Source organism: Pezoporus flaviventris, unplaced genomic scaffold, assembly GCF_033815535.1.
Source record: "Pezoporus flaviventris isolate CSIRO_AGI_PZ_B2104156 unplaced genomic scaffold, CSIRO_AGI_Pfla_v1 ptg000023l, whole genome shotgun sequence".
NCBI classification, from domain to species: Eukaryota; Metazoa; Chordata; class Aves; order Psittaciformes; family Psittacidae; genus Pezoporus; species Pezoporus flaviventris.
In genome coordinates, this window is record NW_026892571.1 from 5,356,138 (window position 1) to 5,375,227 (window position 19,090).

Genomic DNA, 19,090 nt, shown 5'->3' on the forward strand with positions numbered 1-19,090 from the left:
CTGCAAATGAAGAAACTGTACCTAAAAGAAAATGAAGACTGCTCCAGTAAAATATAAAATGGGACAGACATCCTTTTATACAAGAACTTGCTATTTCTTTTATGATATTTATTTCAAATCATGCAAACCCTTCAGAGCAGCCGTAATGCCCAGTGGAGTTCTCCAACCTAAATGTCTCGTCATCAGTGCAAGAAACAAAGATAATGTAATTTGAATACTGGATGCAACAACATAGGCTGCTCTGGAGGCAGATTCTCCTTGCTCCAAATGGGAATGATGGCTCCAAACAGACTCACCAGAACAGACTGAAAAGCAGATGTCTCATTTGTGAGGAAATGGCCAATCTCTCAGCTGTTTTCCCCTCTATTTCTTTCTTCCTAGAAAGGAAAAAAAAACAAACCAGTTGCATAAAGATGCTGCTGTTTCAAAGCAAAATTTTAAACATTGCTGATTTGCAAATGGCATTTCAGCATTTTCCTGAGAATAAAATGCTGCTCTGATGCTGTGTTTAAATATTTCATTCCAGCTTCCCGAACAAACTTAAAATCATAATAAGTCATTTTGACATAAAAGCGCGCTTCTCAGAGGTGCCCGTAGCTTAGACATCTCCAGCTTCAAGCACAGCTGCAGGAGCTCTCCCTGCTCATGGCTGATCAAAGACAAACCATGCTGCCACCCACGAGCTGCTGCTCATCCCCAGCACCCAACCCAGGAGGAAAAACGGATCCTGAACATCCCGAGTGCTTCTTCCTGTGGGGCGACGCTGTCTATGCAAAATACACGTCGCTGTCGTAACCCTACTGTGAAAAGGTGGAGGGAGTTTAGCAAACAAACATCCTTCGCCTTGCTTTAAATCATGCTGAAGTAAAACATCAGCTGGTGCTGGCTGCTCAATTAAGCAGTTTGTCGTGCAGCCTTTGGAGAGGAAAACGCTGAGAAATAGGATTTCACAGCACATGCGTATTGCGTGGAGGAAACGTTGCCTGAGAAGCTGTCCAAACCCACCTGCAATTCCCATGTGCTGCCATTCGCTGTCATGCAACACGTGTGTTGCCCTCAAATTTGGAGGATGGCTTATGGCTGTATGTACCTGTGGTGTGATGACCAACAGTACGTGTATAGGTCACAGCAGGTATATGTTTTAGTTAATTCCGTGTGTAGTCCTGATGTGGGAGCAAGGAGCCATTGTTCCCCTCCTAGAGGCTTGAGCACATTTTTTGGGGGAAATGTTAGATCTCCTTTTCCTCAGTGAGGGTATTTAACCCCAAACCACCCATTGCCACGCTGGTGAGGGAAGGGGTGCTGTTTACCTGTCAGTGCTGGCACTCTGCCATGGGAGCTTGTCCATCATGTCCACTGTTGCAACTGAAATTGCAATTGTTCAGCCTGGAAAAGAGAAAGATCCTTAAGGGCAGACCTTAGAGCAGCTCCCAGTGCCTAAAGGGGCTATAGGAAACCTGCAGAAGGGCTTTGAACAAGGGCCTGTAGGGACAGGCTAAGGGGAATGGCTTTAACCTGCCAGAGGGGAGACTGAGATGAGCTCTTAGGCAGAAGCTCTTCCCTGTGAGGGTGCTGAGGCGCTGGCACAGGGTGCCCAGAGAAGCTGTGGCTGCCCCATCCCTGGCAGTGTTCAAGGCCAGGTTGGACACAGGGGCTTGGAGCAAGCTGCTCTAGTGGAAGGTGTCCCTGCCCATGGCAGGGGTTGGAACTGGATGAGCTTTAAGGTCCCTTCTACCCAAACCAGTCTGTGATTCTGTGATTCAATGAAATGGTGATGCTGGCCATGCACCAGGACTCTTGTCCTCATTCCCTTGCTCCTCATGGTTATGTTCCATGCTGGTTTTACTGTGGTTGAGATCTGCAATGTCACCATTGTGGCAGCTCTCCTGAGGTCTCTGAGGACCTGTTTTGGAACTGAGAGCATCCTGATTCCATTTCCCGACCATGGGAACCTACGTGTCCACTCGATGAGACATATGGGTATTTCTTCTGGTGTTTCTGCCCTTCATAACACCTTGATCCATGGGGTGTGTGTAGGGCTCAGCCTGCAGAAGCCCTACATAGCTGTGGGTGTCCCAGAGGACACATTATAGGAGAGGACAGGATTACTTGCTGTCTCACCATATTGCTCCCCCCAGCCACCAAACATCCTTAACAGGCTGTGTAAGCAGTCGCGTGTTCTGCATCTCCATCATTCTCGCTGAGCAGCTTTGATGGCTCTTGATGCGTGCGAGTGAGGCCCCATCCAGCACGAAGGGAGGGAACAAGCAAGAGGGGCTTATGTTTTCCACTGATAAATGTATTAGTCTTTATAGCAGAATTTAAACTACAACCCTTTTTCAGGCACCTCAGCACTCCGTTATTTTGCAGGCCTTGTAAGGGAATGTGATTTTGCCTTTTAACTGGAGTGTATCTTATGCTAAGCAGGGAGATTAAGAGTAGGGATCCAAAAGAAGTTGCTGAATGGCAGAATTGCCTTTATAAATAACATTAATAATTTATCCGATCCAGGGGTTTTTTGGGTAAATGAAATACCTGCCTCTGTGTAAAAGCCCACTGACTAGAAACACATCTCTGCTTTTATGAGGCTTGGATTAAAGAAGGAAAATGCTAAGGGGCTTATCTTTGCTTCAATTTGCAGCCCTTCCGGCTAGTGGCAAACTCATTTAAGAAGCTCCTGTGTTTGTGCCAACTCTGCTTTTGTTCTCGGTGCTGGAGCTTGGCTGCATTTTTTGCCACGGCACTGGAGAGAACAGAGGGGAAGCAGTTTGTTTTCTTGACCTCAGATTACCAGACAAAAGCTAGCAAGAATAATTTCCCTTGGAGCCCTCCCTATTATGGGTTGCTTAAAGAATCTGCAGGGCGGCTGCAGAGAAGCTGGCGGTCCAAGGAACCCACGTGTGAAAGAGGACAGGGCTGGTGGCTGAATGGAGATGAGTCGAAAGAACATGTGTCATCTTTCTGCTGGGACGCCTGTATCCTCCTGCATGGGCAGTCGTGAAATGGCAAAATTCATCCTCTGCAAAGCCCACGAGCTGTCACTTCTCAGCTCTTCTTTTCTGCTGGTAAAAATCAATTGCTTCAAAGTTCACTGAAGGTGAAGGCAACATTTGCTTTCCATTCAGTGCTAAGCGGGCCGTCTTGGAGAGCAAATGCTCTCGAAAGGGAGAATAGCAAAAATCAGCAGAAAAATTCTCTGAATAATTTGGACTAGGAAAGGAAAAAGCAATTTACTCCCAGTTATTCCACAGACAAAAGTATGAATAAAAAAATCAGGAGCTATTTACTCTGCCTGGACTGTTTGCACGAGGTTTATGCTATTCCAGTTTTGCTTCATCAACCCCCAAAGACCTTATCACTGGATCCTCAGGCACTTAAGGAAAGCATGCTAGATCAGCAGGGACCAAAAGCAGAGAAAACAAAAGGGGTCCTAAATCTGAACCATGCTGTTCCTTGAGTGTGCATTGACCTGAATCACAGACCCGGGCTCTGGCCAGCCAACACTACCAGTAGTATTCCAAGCTTGGGTGCTTTGTATTCAGATAGGAGGCTGTGGCAAAGGCAGGGTGGGTATTTACAATCTGCTTTAGAAAAACCTTATGCATGTTGTTAGCTGTTCTGCTGTAAAGGCAGTTTATGTTCCCCACATCTGCTGTTTTAGGTGGCCCAGCCAGACAGCTGGCACAGCTCAAAATGCTAGAGACAGTGCTGCTGCAATGAGGAGAAGAAAAAGAAAGGAGGATGAAGACCTCGTAAGCTTTATCAAAACCCACCAAAAAGTCAGGAGATTTGGGGATTACACCGTGTAATTACATTACCTTAAGAGAAAAGTTTACTGAAAATTCCCTGTTTTGTGTTGCCAGCGCTTTTCAGCCATTAGTAACACATAACTTCTCATTGTCTTTTCCCGAGGCACAGATGGGCTAATTTTCAGCTACCTGATAATTACACATTGTTTGAAACGGTATCAAAAGCTTCTGTTCCTGCATCCCTCCAGCAGCAGTTCTTACAGCTCACAAAGTCCCTTGTCTGGAGCTTGCGAGGGTCCTCATCCATCAGTTCATCCATCCATCTGGAGGGCTGAGAGCGGAGGGGCAAAGCCTCCATGCTCACACACAGGCTTCACAGGCTGCTTGTACAGATCTCCACCACTTCCAAACCAGGAGGAGAACCTGAAGCTCCATCAAAAGCATCCTTTTGGCTCGATGCCAGTATCCGTTTGATATGGGATAAAGCTGCACCAAAATGGTTCTGCTTAAATACGCATGGGGATGCTGATGTCATGGGGGAATTAAGGATAAACCAACATGAGATGCTGGAAATCAGTGTAACAGAGGTTTAGTCTCAATTTCCCTTGGGAAAGGAGCTGTCCTTGGGCAAAGCTGTGGTTTGCCAAATTGGAAAAAGGCAGCTCATTGGCTGTATAGAGAGGAAAGCTGACAGTACCTCCTCTAGAGCCACACTGGAGGTTGGAGAAAGAAAACTCCTTCTCCTCCATTCCTCTTCTTCAGGAGGGGTTGCTCTGCCTGTCGAGCTCTGATTGGTTTTGGAGGGTGTTTTCTTTGTTTGAGGCTGTCCAGGGGGAAAATCCAAAAGGCCTCACTCACATGTTTTCTGCTCTCCCCATCATCCAGTATGCCCGTTGCCATAGGAACAGTCACATTTGGTTGTCATGGTTGAAGGAAGTCACATTGGGTTGACATGACTGGTTCTTGACAAACCCATGTTCTTTGATTTTATTAATCATCACATCTTACAAGTTGCTCAGTTAAGACTTTCTTCCAGCCTCTTTAAGGGAATTGAGATTAAGATGATTACTCATTTTTTTAAGCTATTCTCTTACACAAGAGGTGCTTCTCTCACCTCCAGGGACCTCTACACCTTCATAAATCTTGAAGACAACCACCAAGGGTTCAGTGCTCTTGGGTGCATTTCATCAGATCCTCTTAATTTGAATACATTTGACATATCCCAGTGGCTTTAAACTTCATCCCTTTTGCTGGTTCTTCTCGACAGTTCCCTTCAAAGCCTGTTTCATTAAGTTTCATTCACAATTAACCTTTTCATAAAGACTGAAACAAGGGTGACAGGGCAAATTCCTGCTTTGAGCGCTCACTCTGTTCTTCCCCAGATGCTTGCATCCCTACACATCTTGCTGTTCTCCTTTTACATCTATTTGCAGACCCTTGCTGGTTGCCTCCAAAACCTTGTGCAGACGTAGCTGTTCTCATGCTGTGAACCTGTATTGTTCCTCTCTTCTCCCTCCAGGCACGTACCTGTTTTGACTTCCCGTACAACTTCTTTCCAGCTTCCAGACCCTGCTGCTGCTGTAATGCCATCTAATTATGCTTCTTATCTGCTTTCACAGAGGAGCACTTTGCTGTTGTGCACCATCTTTGGTGTCTTCTGGGAACTGCCAGTTCTCATGTGTTTTCTTACCGTGTATTTCCATCCAATTGAGCTTCTCCACCACTCCCCTGATCCCTGTCAGATGCTCATTATTCTGTTATTTCTGTTCTTCTGTCTTACTACGCTGATGGGAAACAGACACTCGCGTTATATATAGCTTCTCCTATTCCCAAATCCCTTGGGATGTAAGTTAAGGACTAGCCTGATAAGGCTGCAAAACTGAAAGCTCCTGAAATCCTCCTGGCAGTAGTCCCAGGTGGGACTGACTCGGCATTGCTGTGGAGAGGCTGTTGCTTGGGAAAAAAAGATCCAGAACTGGCCAGTTGGTCAATGTTGGACAGTATGTGGGAAGCGGGGCTCTGCAGCAAGACTCCCCCAGACCCTGGCATCTCCTGGAGTCATTTCTTATGTTTGCCATGTACATGTGGGTGGGATGACATACTGGAAAGGATGGGATCCAGAGGGACCTGAGGCCAAGTGCAAGGTCCTGCACATGGGTTGAGGCGACTCCAAGCACAAACACAGGCTGGGGGAGGCTGGACTGAAGATGATCTTTAAGGTCTCTTCCAACCCAAACCATTCTGTGATTTTATGAAGAAGCAGCTCTGCTCATACCTGACTCTTCAGGCGATGTTCATATCCTCATGAGGCTCATGGGGACCAAAGCGTCGCCCTGTTTCTGAGTGTGTTTGGCTGGAGCCTCCATGCAGAGGCACTGTTCACGTGCCTGACATTAACTGTGGGGGCCAGAATATCTTCTAATTTCAGTGGAAATTGAAGTCAAGTACCACTGGAACAGCAGCTCCAACAGCGAGGAATCTCAGGTGCCCTCAGGGACATTTCACGTTCGGATCGTAGAGTGCAGTTTGGTTTGGGGTTTTACAAATGCTCTGGCACTCGCTTGCCTCAAGTAATAAAGCAGCGAGATAAAAGACAGGGCCACAGAAGGTTGTTAAAAAATTACTTGCAAATTAATATGAGGACAAGGTGTAGGAGTTAATATCTCATAAAGACCCTTGAAATCGGCGTACATGCGTGCACCCTCTGAGCACTGACATTCACAGGCACAACTACACTGGTAAAGCGAGCCCAAGGGGCTTGATTAACAGGAAGTTTTCAGAATGCCAATTAGAGCAAAGTTTACTGAACAAATTGTTTGCACTTGTACCCTAGAACCATCATGAATTTTAATTCAGCATGGATTTGTGTGGCTGAAACAATAATTAAAGATACATGAATGCCTCACGTTCTGGAGATGGCCCTGTGGCTACGCTGACATTTTGGGTGAGGATGGGGGTGATGAGCCTGTTTGGGCAGGGTTTGCTCTCACTTGGAAGGACATGGGGTGCAGGAGGCTTTTCCCCATGGAGATAGATACAAGCAGTTTCCTGAGTACTGAGCTCACTGGTTTGTGCTGCATTTAGTCTTGGATTTCCTTGGAATTTTCTTTTTGTTTTTTTCCCCCTATTCATTTACGTAATCTGACACAGAATGATCCATCTGCTGTTTTCTTAGTAAAAGGTGGCTTGTCTTTTCCTGCCATCCTCTCCTGGTGGCTGTGAGATGTTAAATCATCTCCTTGGGTTCCCCAAGGCTGTGCTCTCCCTACACCCCAGGAGAGGACACATGTGGATCCCCTTTCTCCTTATCCCTGCTCCTGCTTGGCCAGTCTCAGGTTTGGAAGTGGGAAAAAGCTTTGCATGCCACAGTCCCACAGGGAGCAGCTTTGCTGGAGGAGAAAGCAGTGCTACCACAAAAGTCCCCATCCAGCAGTGCGATGTATATGTATGTTGTCATTTGAATTCTCTCCCCATGCTGGTAAATAAGTTACACGTATTTTTAGAAGAAGTTATTTTCTGTCACTGCACTTTTAAATGTCAGGCTCCTGGAGAGGAGTCTTCAAGATAGTTTAAGGTCAGTCAGGCTTCAAGGAAGGAATACGCAGGTGGGGAAGGAAAGTGGCTGTCGGGCTGTGGTCCAGCCTAAACCCAGGCTGTGGTCTAAATGATGGGCAAGTACAAGCATCCCTCGTGGAGGTGACACCCCAGGGCATTGACCTCCCTGTACCTCAGCAATTGCCCTCAGTTATGGAGTAACTAAAGACTTTGACAAAAAACCCCAGTAGCTGAAAATTATCTGGCCCATTAGTTCAGGAGTACAAATGAATAATGCATACATCCAAAGGTTGGTTTACAAATGATTAATTAACCTTAAGAGAGGTTATCCTCACTGGCAACATCCATCGTCCTAAACAGCTTAATCATATCTGCACAGAACAGTGTATTTTAAACACTATAATTTAAGAAGAGCATTAAGGAATCATGGATCAAGTGCCGGATACTGGCGCTGATCACCGCAAAGTCAGGTACATGCCAGGCACAGGGAGGGCAGCCAGGTCTGCAGGCTTCACTGTGCTATGTGTGGTGCAAGACAGGCTTGAGCATCACTTACCAGAGCCCATCGCCTGCTCGTGCTAAGGCATGGCTGGGAGGTGCAGAGATTGCACCTTTGCTGTAACAAACAGTTCAGGCATTTGTTTTCCCTGCTTTGATGTAAGAGTGTGGCTCTGCTGCCAGAGAGAGCTGCTCCCAGTGCCTCCCGCTGCGATGAATGGCCTTTAGTCCCAGGGCTTTTTGCATTTGTTATCAGCCATTTGTTATGTGTGTCTATTAATAAAGTGCTCCTAAAAAGCACTTCCACTGTCTGGAGTTGTTTCTGGCTGATACCTGGATGCCTCCACATGCAGTATCTCTGCTAAAGCTTGCTCATCTTCTGCAGGGACCAGGGGTGGTCACTTCACTCCAGGGAGAGCTTAACCCCTCTGCCCCTTACTCAGGCTTCAAGAGAGCCCCCAACTCCAGGCAGGGTCACTTATAATGATCATGATTTAGTTTTATTTTGGCAGAGGCACGTTTGGCTGCAGGCTGGCTGCTGTCAATACCTCTCACAGGACAAATAGCCTATGGGAACCCCATCTACATCAGAATATTGCTCTTCCTCCTACCCATTCTTCCCCCTGCAAAACCAAGCAGGACAAGGAGCTCACCATGGCCTTCTCATACAAAGAACAATTAGCCTCTTTCCCCTGACAAAGCTCCTACACTGGATGCAGCTGAGTTTGTTTCTTACCTCTTTTTAATCCATGAAGCAGCAAAAGCAGTGCACATTCACACCTGAGTACCCATGGCCTGACGTGCATGAAGTTCCTGAAGTGTTTCAGCTGAGCTTCAGTGTTTCCGAGAGCAGAAGGGTCACTCACAGCGGAGAAAGAGAGAATCTGGGGGGAAAAAAAACCAAAATACACATCCTAAGCAGTTGGGTTTGCATTGTCTGGCAGGTCCAAACTCCAGAGATGTGTCTGAAGTACAACTCTGGTTGTGAAGCCCAAAACTGAGTTCTGTAACCCATAGAATCATCTACTGTCCTGGATGCTGAAGGTCCCCATGCTCATGGTTCAACCCAGAAACGATGGGAAGCCCATGCAAAGCTTTGTGCCAGCACTAAGGTGGTGGACCACTGAGTTTTTCCCACCTGTCTGCTCATCTCCCATGTCTCCTGGCTGCCACATCCACACAAAATGACTCCCAACCTGCTGGAAACGGGAGCAGTGGAATGGTGGAGACTTACGGAGCGATGCCAGAGGGGTAGCACCCACTGTGTCTGCTCTGCCTGGTGCTCCTGCAGCTCAGGCATCTCCTGGAGCTACAGCTTTAATACACATAGTTATGCATTTTTACGTGAGGTTCTTTTCATAAGCATGAAAATGATTTACAACATTTCAAATTTCATTCTTTTAATCCTTTAAAATTAAAACAAATCTTTTCTCTGCTTTGCCCAATTTTAAGGCGACCCCTTTGTTCAGCTCTTGCAGAAAAATATGGATGGAAGAAACTCCTGAAATCCCCAACCACTGGCAACCAAATTGGTATTTTACAAGTTAAGTGCTATAACAGAGGGAACATACATGTTTAATTTGGAAATGTTGATTCCAAATGGATTTTTGTTTAAAAAAAAACCACCACAAAAAAACACCTTCCCCCAAGCAAGTCAATATTTGTAATCAAATGGAAATTTCCTTTGGGAATTATTTATTTTCATGAGGGCTAATTTTTGCAAGGGAAAATTCTACGCAGGAAGGTTTTCAGTTGCTTTAAACCAGCTTTAGGAATCTGGGTGATGGGAGGGGGCCCAGGAAATCCCACTCATGCTGAAGCTCAGTTGCCTTTGATGAGGGTGAGCTGATGAAAGAGTTTAAACTGATTCTTTCCACTTTGAAGAGGGTAAAGAGTGAACAGGAAGGAGGGAAAGGGAGAAACAGGAAAGAAGGAGGCATTCAACACCAATTCCCTGCTTTGTATTTCTTGAGAATGTAGCAGCATGGCATGGGATTCACCGCGGGCAACATCAGACATGAAACTGAGGCATCCCAGCTGGCTACTTTCGGCTTCCCATACACCAGAGGGAACACAAAGCACTCTGGGATGCTGCATCATTCACCTGCTTATATCTGACATCCACTGCAGGGTGAGATGAGTTGTGCCACTGACTTTATCTGCCTCGAACAGATGAGGAGCTGATGGTGACAGGTTCATGTTCACCATAGCCCAGTGAATCCCATTTGAGCTGCCTGACCTGCTGTTGATTTACTGGTGGAGCAGGAGCATCCCTGAGGGTACTGCAGCCCCTCCATGGGTAACACAGTATGGGCCACGAGGAGGAACAGGCACCTTATACTACTATTAGTGCATTAACAGGGATTCAAGCCCAAAGAGAAGACACACATGGTTTCCAGCACCCATAGGGAAGTCCTTTAGAGCAAACTGTCACGGCTCAACCTTAAGATGATTTTCTTACAGAATTTGTGTCCGTTTTACCACAACAGTTGGGGTTAATGATGTGCATAATTTACATTACTGTGCCTTTTATTTTTGTATTATGATAAATTGCCTACCTTCGTGTTCCTCTTTATTATGATGCGCTGGGAGCACAATATAGTGGTAGGAAAACAACAGTATAGCACTGCACTGTCAGCCTCCAACACAGAACCAGCACACCCAGGCTGCAGCCATCCCCGGATGCATAGCACCGTGTCAGATGATTAGCTCCAAGGCAACTGCCAACATGCGGTTTTAGTGGAAATGAAAACAAGGTAATTCAAGATTTATTCTCTCTCTAAGAAAGCTTCAGGAGGCAGGAGCCAGCCCCCAGCATCTCCCATAAAATCTCCCAACACGGGAGCTCAGCCTCTGCCTGTGGATCTGTGAGAGACCTCGTCAGAAGGAGGAGAGTTTTCCCCCTTGTCCCCACACTATATCCTAAGGAGAGTGCTGGAGATGGCTGGACTCTGGTTTCCCAAAGGAGATAAGCACACCTTGTGTGGTTTTAGCTCTAGGCATGCCTCCTGGGTGGCTCCTAATCACCCGTCCTTGTAGCTTCAGAAACATATCCCGATTATTTTCCAAGTATTCATTTACCTCCAGAACATTGCTGTCTTAGCCCCCTTTCTAATGGATTAGGGTGAACAGATAACCCAGCAAAGCTCCTTATTAACAGTTACCTACTATGCTCAAGTACAATCCATGCCTGGACACCGATACAGCCATATGCCGTGGCCAGAGAAGGTACCTGCTGAAAACACTTAGAAACTGGGAGGAAAATGATCAGGATTAGTGGAGTGATTAATTCAGAGTTATTGAAGACCATCCTTTAAAGATGCCCTAAATGTGTTAAAAAAAAAAAAGCCACACTGATTAAAAAGGCAATGATAAAGAAGTGCCTTGGTGAGATGAATGGTGAAAGCAGCAATAAACCCAAATAAAACTACCTATATGATAAATGGGATGAGAGCAAGCCAGCAGCAACAGCCATCGGTCAGAAAGCAGGAGATGCAAACAGGGCCTGACAGTAAGTTGGGTCATGAAAGGACCCTTAATGGAGATGGAGAGGTGGTTTCCCAGTCCAGGTGTTTGAGTTTGTGGTTCCATTGGCAGTCAGGAAGCACGAGAGGGCTGTGTCAGAGATTTTAAACAGAGTCTTGCTGTCATCTTCTGGATGATCCTGAACTGGTTATGAAGTATTCCTGCCTCAGATACAGGTTCTTTCCAGAAATCAGAAAGCCAAACCTTGGAAACCTAACTCTTCGGGTGAAAATGCAGAAAAACTTCTGTTTGGAGCTTCTGATCAATATTTTAGCTCTAATATCACTCTTAAGGACACAGAAAGGAGATCTCTTGTAGCCTTTTCAGGTCTTCCAGAGGACTGACGTCACCTGCAGGACCTCAGACCTGATGTGTTCAGCATGCTAAAGTTGGACATGGACAGCTGGTTTGGAGCAAATCTGGCATTTCCTGGGGCGGGAGACACCACGTGCATGTGCAAGACCATCACGGGTGCTGGAAGGCATCCACGCACCTATGCTGGTAACTCCAAACCCCAATCCCTCCTCCTGGGAGCTTTGCCCACTGTACATGCACAGAGGAGCCAGATACCACAGCAGGCAGCAGTGGGAGAGATTGCTGCTGTGAGATCTGAGCACAAAGTGGCTTCAACCACTGCTGGCATTGGCACAGCAAGCGAGAAGACATTTACTTCCAGGAGCAAACACAGGGAACTGCCAATTGGCCAAAATCAAATAAAACATGACCTCTGATGAACTGGAGCCGTAATACTTTCAAACAACCCTGCGCTCAATATTGGCAATGTAATAGTTTACCTTTGAGACACGAGGGCTGAAGGAGGAGCGACACCCGCGGCTCCCGGAGATGTTTCATTACCATCATTGCTGTTACTGATAACAAGGCAGCAAAACCCCACGAGGTCCCCGCGCCGGGCTCCAGGAAAGCATTGCCTGCACCTCTTCCCCAAGGGAAAGCACAAACCCAGGAGCTGGGGTTTACAGGAGCACCTGAACCTTTTCAATTACAGGAAATACAGAATGAGGCAGAACAGAGAGATTCTTTCCTGGCACAAAGTCCTTCCTCTCAGTTTTTGTTTTCAATCCTGCAACCTGCCCGCTACTCCCTGGGTAACCACGCACACACTCAGCCTTGCTGGCTCCTGGAAAAAGCCCCCTTAAAGTGGGACAGGAACAAACCCCGAGCTAGAAATAATGGGAACCCTTTGGGGAAGAAGTAATAAAACAATCTGAGTTTGATTATTAAGCGCAAAGCAGGAGATGGCAGCTGATGTGCAGTACACGCCGCCTCCCAATCAAACAAATACCCAGGGCGCAGTCCTGTCCAGAAGCAGTATAAATATCTCAGCAGCTTATTACCTTGTTTCTTGGATCACTCCAAGCTTCTTGGAACCAGTGTGAAGCACAGGCAAATCCATTAAAAAATTGATTTTTGTTATTTCTCTTCAGCTGTCTCCTCTGACTTCAGTCCCTTCTCTCTTACACTTTGGCTGCAGTAAATTCACCCTCTGCCTTTCTTTATTCCCAGCAAGGTGTTCCTCATCCTGCCCTGGAGCCTCCTGGAGTGACCAAGGTAACAGACCCAGCTCCTGGGTACTGGTCTATAAACCTCTTTCTGCCTCTGCCCCAGGACAAAAGAGGCTGCTGCAGGCAATCACAGGCAGGCAGCTTCTCCCTGGCTAGGCCTACACCCCAAACCCATGGTGTGGGGAATGCTCCAGGTTACTGGACTAAAGCTCCTTCTGCCAAAGTCTGAGCCTCTGGGGCCAGCTCATCTTGCCATGAGATTTATCCAGAGCCCCTGCAGTTCCCCATCCCACATCTACAACCTGAGATCTCCGTCATTTGAGTACTTCAAACCCCAGCACAGTCACACAAATGGGAAGCACAGTTGGAGGCGGTTTGGCCCGGATTGTGCACTTTTGGTTTCCCTAAAAGCTGAAGGCAGGGGAAGCAACAGTCTATGACAACCTCTGTTGCCATACCCGTTACAAACCTTTCAGCAAGCCCCTTTGCAAGGCATGTAGACATTTATAACCTGCTGCTTCAGGAGGAATGGGGACACTGCATGGATTGGACATGGCAGTAGCATACGGGGAGCCATATGCTCTGCCAGGAGAGAAGCATACGGAGATTAGCAGGGGCTGACCCCAGGCAGACACGTCTGGGGTTATGGCCAAGGCTGCCACAGACACAGGTCCTGCTCCCTGAACAAACCATGGCTCAGCACACCTCTTCTCTTCCCCATGGGCCAGCAATGCCCTTATTACCTTTGGTGGAAGGATTATGTTAATCCACAGCCCACCCTTTGTGCATAAAGCACCTGAGATTTTACCACAACTGTAAGGGAGGATCTTGCCCCATGATAACAGTGACTACTTTGCACCCTTGTAGCAGCAGCCATGGGCAGTGGCACGCAGGGTACCTGCCCCCTGGCATCCTCAAAACATACAGCCAGGGCCAGGGGAAAATGCCTTTCCCTGATGTGATTTGGTGCCCCAACTGCAATAAAACCATTTGATGAGCAAGGATTCTTTCCTGCAAGGTGCATCAGTCAATAAAGCTGTCAAATAGGCAGGGCCAGGAACTGGTTTAGGATGTAGCAGCACAGAACGTTTTCTTCCCCAGCCACCACAGCGCTCACCCCTCCACTGCTGCCCTGGCAGCACAGTCTGCAGCTCTGTGCAGTGAACTGCATCACTGGCACAGCTGGAGTTAAGATTGGCGTTGGGAAGCAGGAAGCAGGATTGTGTCCATACACATGTACATATAAAACCGTGTACTTTTAAACCCAGGAAGTTCTCGTCACCTCCCTGGGGTTCAGCTCCCTGCTGCTGCATGGCTGGGTCGGTGCTTGCAGGATGCAAGGGCAGGGCTGGGAAAGCAGCAGCACCGGGGCTCACAGCCAAGGGAAATGCTCCCCACAGCAGCACCCTGTGCTCTGGGAGAGTCACAGGGATGGGGGTTTGCAGCCCTGGGGCTCATTGTGTCCATGTCCAGCACAAGAGTCACCGCTGCAGCACAGCCTGGGTAAAACCCCGTGCATGGCTGTGACCTGCTGTGCTGCAGACAACAGCCACAGTGATGCTGAGCCCGGGGGTCTCACCCAGACACATCCTGCCCTGTGTGCAATGCAGCAGCTGGTGTGCTGAGGGCTGCAGTCACAAAGGGAGCCTGTAACCCCTCCTGACCAGAGCTGCCCTTTCTCCTGGGCATGGGGCACTACACAGGTCCTTGGTTGCTTTTCAGCTGAGGAGCTGAAAGGAGCTGGCCAGGAGACACACAGCAGGACTTGAAACGCCCCCAAGCTGGAGGGTTGCATGTGCTGCAGCCCTCTCCTCCTGCTTACCTTAATAGCTCAGTGAGCTGAGCACCCCTCCTGTGCCCAGGGAAGGGATACAGCTGACGGCATCCCACCCAAGCCCGGCATCACCTCCCAGCGGGAGGGCAGAAACACCACCGGCTCCTCCTCTGCCTCTTGCCAACAAGTCCCGGCTCCTGCAGCCCTCTCGAATCCAGATGCAGGGAAGAACCTGGAAGATGACAGAAAGCTCTCTCATTCCCGCTGTAATTAGTCCCTTTGGAATTCAATTAACAAGCTCCCTGCTGCAGCTATCAAGCTATCATCAGTTGGGCAAACAGCCGTACAAGCCAGGCCAGGTCCTTGTGAGTACAGCAGAAACATTTCAGCATGTCCAAGGGGAGCCTGTCCTTCCATACCCTCTGCAGCTTACTTTAAAGTAGTGCCCTGCTGGTGGGAATTTAAGGGCTCTGTTGGTGATCAGCAGCACCTGTGCTCCCCCTGCTCACCATTCCCAGCTGGAGAGCATCCACCTTTCCCAAGCAGTGCCAGGGAAAAGCATCATCCTGGTGTGGCTGCAGCATCTCAGAGCTGTCCCTGGTCTGGCAGTGTTGGTGCTGTGCATGGTGTGAATACACTTCAACTCTGCCGGCCTTGTGTGCTAGCACGGTGCTGAGCACGTAAGCAGGCACTGAGTGTGATCCCTTGCCTGTCTCTGGGGTGTGTGATTGGGCTAAGATACACACCCGTGATGGTGAATAGCAACCATTACAGCAGGGGCTAGATAACTTTTAATTTTTATGGTTTTCTGGCTTTTTTCTACTTTTGCATTTGGCTGGAAATGGGGAAGCTGATGTTTCCTGAGCTGTTCTCCTGGGCTGCTGGAAGTGGGGCTAGGAGAGCTCAATTCAGCCCACTTCTTTTCAGATACAAGGCGAGCAGAGTTTGAAATAGGGCTTTAGCCTGGGGGGGGACTCAATGCCCATCTCCCTCCAGGTGCAAGTTTGGAGCCAGGGAACTGGGATGCTCTATACCTAGAGGGACACTGGATACAGCCTTGACTGTGTCTGCTGTAAAAGCACTGGGATGCAACACCCTGTGCTGAGGAACGGGGCCTTACACAGAAGTCTGCAAACCTCCCCTGCCTTCAGTGCCGGAAAACTCCTTCGCCTGCTGCGAATGATATTTCAACTTGGCAAACTCTGTTTAAAATGAAACCCACTATGGCAAAGGAAGAAAAAACTCCCTAATGTTTGTACTGCATCAAACTGAGCGATGTCACGTGTCTGGGCTGCCTTGGAACGCACAGAGTTGCCAAAAGATGGTGAATGTCTTCAATATGAAGTGAGAGGGACCAGAAGGAAGCTGCTAAAGCCTAGGGAAAATTTCCAGTTACTGCTTCTGTAGATGCATTTCTCTTCAAGGAGTAACCTCTGCTTTGATTTAAGGGTGCCCTTACAGCACTGGAGACCTGATAATGGTGGTGGTGGCCACCTGAGACTGATGCATGGACGTTAACGCCAGCGCCTCAGGCAGCGTGTGCTGAAGCACTGACTTCAGCACATACATCCCTGCTCCCATCTCTCCATCACGCACCCAGGATGAGCCTGCAGCTCAGGCTCACCTACAGCCTCAGGGCAGATGTGGCCAGGAGCCTGCTGGCTCCCTATAACCTGAATTACTGAATTTCATGCGGTGCCTGTGCCAGTGGGAGAGGAGCACATGGTGTTCCAGCCTAGAGCTCCCCACTGCGCCCTTGCGCAGCGGTGGCATTGTCCTAGGGGGATGTTTGATGTCCCTCCAGCTATTCCCACCCTCACATGGTGTTACAAGCCAGGACGCTGCTGTGCAAAGCCCTGCTGAGGTACAGGACAGCCGGCGATGCCAAAAGCCACCGGTTCCAGGGTATGGATGCCAGTATACCCCAGTGGGTGTTAATGCCTTCTGTAGCAGCACAGAGCCCCTTCCAGCCCAGTGCACTGCCCAATTAAGCTGGGATTAGGCAAAACTTAAATAACATGTGCTACTCGTGGTGGTTTGGCTCCAAGGAGTCCCATTGGAAGTCGTCACGGGAAGGTCTGGGCTCGCTCAGGCAGAAACAAAGCAGCAACAGAACGCTCCTTCCCACCCAAATAACTGCTCTAACAAAGCCAAGCCCTGCCAGCAGTTTATCATGCCTTGCCCATAGCAAAGCCTTCCCTGCCTGCCCAAACAACAGAAGTGGTGTGCTAAAGGAAAGGACAAGCTTGAGGAAGGCTTGAGGGAGATAATTCTTAAAGATGCTCTTTTGGAACCCACATCACCTGCTTTTCACTTTCATTTGTTCATCAGAATCACAGGATGGTTTGGCTTGGAAGGACCTTAAAGATCATCTTGTTCCAAGCCCCTGCCATGGGCAGGGACACCTTCTACAAGATCAGGTAACGCAGTAGAGGTGGAATGCATCATTTCCCTGGATAAACATCAATTCCCTTGTATTGCTTCATGATCTATAACAAAATAAGGGCCACCTTGCAACTATTTTGCTGATATTCTGCTTGAGTTGTGGTGATTTAACTGAGAGCAAATCTCTAAATGTCCATAATAACCCCTTACTCTCAGGAATCACGACTCAAACCTTCCACGTCACCTTCTACCTGCTGTCAGCCAACAAACTACAAGGGCTCAAAACTTTTCTTCTGGAATAATAAGGACAATAAACTTCTGCTTCAAAGACAAAATCCACGCTCACAAGATGCTTCTGGAAACACATTTCTTTCCCAGCTTATAAAAAATATTGGATCTTTGATGCTGAGGAGAAAACAAAGGAGGGAGTTTATAGTATAGACTCAGTCTAAGTGTATAGGGGTGTATGGACGGAGGGGAGAAGCCTTAGGTGACAGTGGCATACCCCGAGCTGGTGTCATGGGGGTTGATGATGCTCCATAGCCCCATTTTTCACTCTCTTCTCAATACCACGGCGACAGCAGCTTTATTCTGTCATTCTTGTAAAATATTTAGTGCTTTTCTCCACAAATGCAGCAGCGAGTTGGCCACCTCGCAGAGGAAAAGGGGTTTAAAAATTAATTGAAAGCTTTTAAAAATTAATAATTATTTCAGCTAATTAAGGTTGCAGCTTAACTTTTTGTTTTTAAACTGTTAACAGTTTGGGAGCTGCTGCGCAGTCACCGTTAGAATAGAAAATGATGGGTGCCAAGAGCTGGAAATGCACGGGCTTCGTTATTTCACAGAGCAGGTTTTTGGTCTCTTCTGCACCATCTGCATTGTTATTGATGGCATTACTGCACCTATCAAAAAAATGGATCCATAACACTGTAATTTTGCTGGAATTTCTTTTGTTCCAGATAATTTAAAATGCTTTCCTGTTGTCCATAACACATTTGGATATGGATTTTTTTTTTTTTATGGATACTTTTACATCTCAGAACCATTGTTCTTTATTTCATAGCATCTGATTTTTAATCACAACTATTATCTTCCTCCCTTTCCTGATTTGTTACTTATTATCTGTAGCTCGGCTCGCTCTTCTTGCTTCCTTTTCTTTTTTGCCAGGATTTGTTGTGTTCTTTTCTTTGTGATCATCATAAATACGCCTGTCAAGTAGGAACCGAAACAAAAGGCATTTATTTCCCTGAGAATCTGAGAAATTTCTCTTTTCCAATGAATCAGTGCAGAGAGCTATAAAAAAAGTGCTGCGTGTGTGAGAACTGGCCAGCAGATTTTGCTCAGAGCTTCTGCCTAGTTACTGCATCCTAATGGGATGGTTAATTCCTGAGGCCTCTTGCACAGATGCAGCGCCCAGCAGCAGGAGCTGCTCTGCACCCGGGTCTGGTCTCAGCACCAAGGATTGCCTTAGATTCCTAAACCGTGATCTACAGCGCTTATAAATTCATAAATCTGACTGCGCTGTCCTGCAGGGGTGGATGCAGAACAAGTTCATAGAATCCCAGCTTGGTTTGGGTTGGAAGCGACCTCAAAGCTCCTCCAGTTCCAACCCCTGCCACAGGCAGGGACACCTTCCACTAGAGCAGCTTGCTCCAAGCCCCTGTGTCCAACCTGGCCTTGAGCACTGCCAGGGATGGGGCAGCCACAGCTTCTCTGGGCACCCTGTGCCAGCGCCTCAGCACCCTCCCAGGGAAGAGCTTCTGCCTAAGAGCTCATCTCAGTCTCCCCTCTGGCAGGTTAAAGCCATTCCCCTTGGCCTGTCCCTACAGGCCCTTGTCCAAAGCCCCTCTCTAGATTTCTTGTAGATGAAGCTGACCCCACAACTCCATACCCAGTGCACTGATGCAGCAGGCCATGGAGGAAATGCTGTGGGGTGTGCAGGAGAGGCTGATAAAACAAACCCATGCATTTTAACATCCCATGGACAAGAAGGATACACCAGAAACCTTGCCCTGGTGCTGTGTAAGCCCATCTATCCCAGCCCATTTCCTCGCCATCACCAGCTGTATCATGCACCGAGG

The 19,090-nt window shown here is 47.8% G+C and overlaps 1 long non-coding RNA gene across 1 annotated transcript; it reads left to right on the forward strand.

Moving 5' to 3' along the window:
- The first annotated feature begins 10,366 nt into the window (after window positions 1-10,366).
- LOC133270884 (uncharacterized) lies at window positions 10,367-12,771 on the forward strand. The gene is made up of 2 exons (XR_009743955.1): window positions 10,367-10,558; window positions 11,498-12,771. It is a non-coding gene; the product is annotated as an uncharacterized LOC133270884 (long non-coding RNA).
- Window positions 12,772-19,090: the final 6,319 nt, after the last annotated feature.